Raw genomic sequence first — 3,294 nt, 5'->3', positions numbered from 1 at the left:
AAATTAAGGTGGCCTTTAAGGCAGGCCCCAAACACTCCCATCCGGGACAGCTAGACAGGCCAGCCCAGCTCCCCCGCCAGCAACCACTTCATGGCCTGATGTCTGTACTATTCCACAGTGACACCAGCGCTTGTGGCCTCAGCTATGAGCTCTCACCTCCAAACCCTTGTTCCCAGCGAGAATTCAGCGGTGTCGGAACAGTCTCAGGGTTTGGGACGGAAGCAACAAACGCTGAGAGTCCCAAAGGCTTGCTCCCAAGATTTGTCTACGGTGCAGACAAATCGGCTTTATTTAAGGGACTGAGCCTCGTTTCAGATGACATTCGGACTTTACCTTCTAGAAGTAAGCCTTTTGTCTCCAATCAATTAGGTAGATGTTTGGAGTTAAGTTGTTTTTCTTGAAATGAGCAAATAATTTTGGCAAATTTTCTTCAACAAATACCTCAAACATAGCAGAATAAGTCAACATAAGGCCGTGGTCCACTTGGAAAAAAGCCATTTGACAGGGTTTATTCAAAAGATTAGAAAAAGCAATGAAGGCATCTACAGTATCTAAGTTCAAGATCAACACGGCTGCTATGAAGGCCATGCCCTGAACATAACCCACATGCGGTCGGTAACAAGTGTAAGCTCCCAAAATGCTGTGCAACATGTTGTGATATGGGCCACCTTGCTGGAAAATGCAGAGATTAGGGAATGTTCTGGAAATGTCTAGTTTAATAAACTCCAGACTGGCTTCTCTGTCTGCTGCTGAAAAACCAGCATCTTCATTCTCCACTTCAGAGCCTCCCGTGCTAAAGGACCACCACTGCTCCTTGGCTTGGGCAAGACAGATACCAAAGAGCTCCTGGGTGATGTTTAACTCGTTGCCAATGGCTAAGCTCCAGACTTTGCCTCTCACACTGGGAGGGATTCCCTGCCACCATAAATCTCGAACTTTTCCTAGAGTACCGCATTGTTTCCCGGTTAGGCAAAATCTCTTTATTCCAAGTGAGGACGGCATTTCCAATACTTTATTCTAATCTGCATCTTTCTTCCAGCTGCTTTTTCCTTCTCTGGGCTTCTTTCAACTCTCATTTTTTGGCCTGAACCACCATTTCTTCATACTGTTGCCTGTGTTTCTGAGCTTCTTCAGCTGGCTTTGCTGAGAGGTTTGCTGGTCTGTCTTCCAGGATGAGTGTGGTGGTGGAGAGAGGCTCAAAGTCAATATTGTTCCTCACATTCTGCTTTGGTGAGGGTCAGCTAGGTCGTCCAGGCTTGTTTGTTTTCATATTCCAAGAACGCCGAGGGGCTCAGAGGCGCGCGGCCGGCGGCTCCAGGCCCGAGCCAGTGAGCGAGTGGGGCTCCATGGCGGGACCTTGGGCTTGGCTCCGGCGGCCGGGTGGGGCAAGGAATTACTATTTAAATTATAATCTAATATCCTCTTCCACCTGAAACTTTTTGCCATCTGAAATATCTTTTGATAGAAAAGGTATGTTTCTTGTTTCTTTCTTTTCCCTGAATATTTTATAAATAGTGTTATATTTAAGATTACTATCAGGTTTTCATTTGAATTTCCTGAATGTATATAGCAGGGACTTTTGATTCTTTATTACTAGATATTTTTTTTCTCTCTAGTTGTTGCTGCTTATGGTGTATTATGGGGAGAGAAGAGGGGAGGATTGATTTGTGAAAGATAGGTTGTCGTGGCTAGACAAGTCATGTGTAGGTCAAGTTGTTTGTGAGTGACCTGCTAATGTTGTAGAAAGATTTCATTGTAGTTTTATATTTTATTGAATTTAATTATACACACAGGGCAAATGAAAGGTGTAATGCAGTTGGTTTTGTGGTGTTTCATTCAATGTGATGGACATTTTATAAGTACACTGAAAATATTGGGGAGAGGATTTTAAATCTGTCTACTTTTTATCATCTATGAATTTTACACAGAGCTACGGTATAGTTAATCATTTAAAATTCTAGATTTGTTTTGCTCTGTTGAATTTGATTGAGTTATATTTGAGATTTAAAAGTTAGAATGGGGCTTCCCTGGTGGCGCAGTGGTTAAGAATCTGCCTGCAAATGCAGGAGACACGGGTTCAAGCCCTGGCCTGGGAAGATCCCATATGCCATGGAGTGTGTATATATCCAGATCAAGATATAAAACATTTTCAGGGATTTCCCTGGCTTTCCAGTGGTTAAGAATCCACGCTTCCAATGCAGGGGGCGTGCCCTGGTTGGGAAACTAAGATCCCACATGCCACCATATTTGCAAATGAAGCAACTGACAAGGGCTTAATTTCCAAACTATACAAACAGCTCATACAGCTCAATAACAAAAAAACAAACAACCCAATCAAAAAATGGGCAGAAGACCTAAATAGACATTTCTCCAAAGAAGACATACAGATGGCCAACAGGCATATGAAAAAATGCTCAACATTGCTAATTATTAGAAAATGCAAATCAAAACTACAGTGAGGTGTCTATCACCTCACACCTGCCAGAATGGCCATCATCAAAAAATCTACAAAGAATGAATGCTGGAGAGGGTGTGGGGAAAAGGGAACCCTCCTACACTGTTGGTGGGAATGTAAATTGGTGCAGCCACTATGGAGAACAGTATGGAAGTTCCTTGAAAAACTAAAAATAGAGGTACCATATGATCCAGCAATCCCACTCCTGGGGCATATATCCGGAGAAAACCATACTTAGAAAAGATACATGCACCGCAGTATTCATTGCAGCACTATTTACAATAGCCAATACATGGAAGCAACCTAAGTATCCATCAACAGATGAATGGATAAAGAAGATGTGGTATATATGTACAATGGAATATTACTCAACCATAAAAAACCAAAATAATGCCATTTACAGCAACATGGATGGTTGTAAAGATATCACACTACGTGAAGTGAGTCAGAGAAAGACAAATAGCATATGATATCACTTATATGTGGAATCTTAAAAAATGATACAAATGAGCTTATTTACAAAACAGAAACAGACTCACAGACAGAAAACAAACTTATGGTTATCAAGTGGGAAAGCGGGAAGAGGTATAAATTAGGAGTTGGGAATTAACAGATACATGCTGCTATATATAAAACAGATAAACAAGGACCTATACTATAGAGTAAGGGAACTATATTCAATGTCTTATAACAACCTGTAATGGAAAAGAATCTGAAAAAGAATATATATGTATATATAAAGAATATATATATATAAAGAATATATATGTAAAGAATATATATATGTAAAGAATATATTTATATATAAAGAATATATATATATAACTGAATCACTTTGC

The 3,294-nt window shown here is 40.4% G+C and overlaps 1 pseudogene; it reads right to left on the bottom strand.

Moving 5' to 3' along the window:
• Window positions 1-336: 336 nt before the first annotated feature.
• Window positions 337-1,142, bottom strand: LOC118884632 (annotated as a pseudogene).
• Window positions 1,143-3,294: the final 2,152 nt, after the last annotated feature.

Source organism: Balaenoptera musculus, chromosome 19 (genome assembly GCF_009873245.2).
Source record: "Balaenoptera musculus isolate JJ_BM4_2016_0621 chromosome 19, mBalMus1.pri.v3, whole genome shotgun sequence".
NCBI lineage: Eukaryota > Metazoa > Chordata > Mammalia > Artiodactyla > Balaenopteridae > Balaenoptera > Balaenoptera musculus.
Note: the sequence above shows the minus strand (reverse complement) of the source record. Positions and strands in the feature narration are given on the sequence as shown.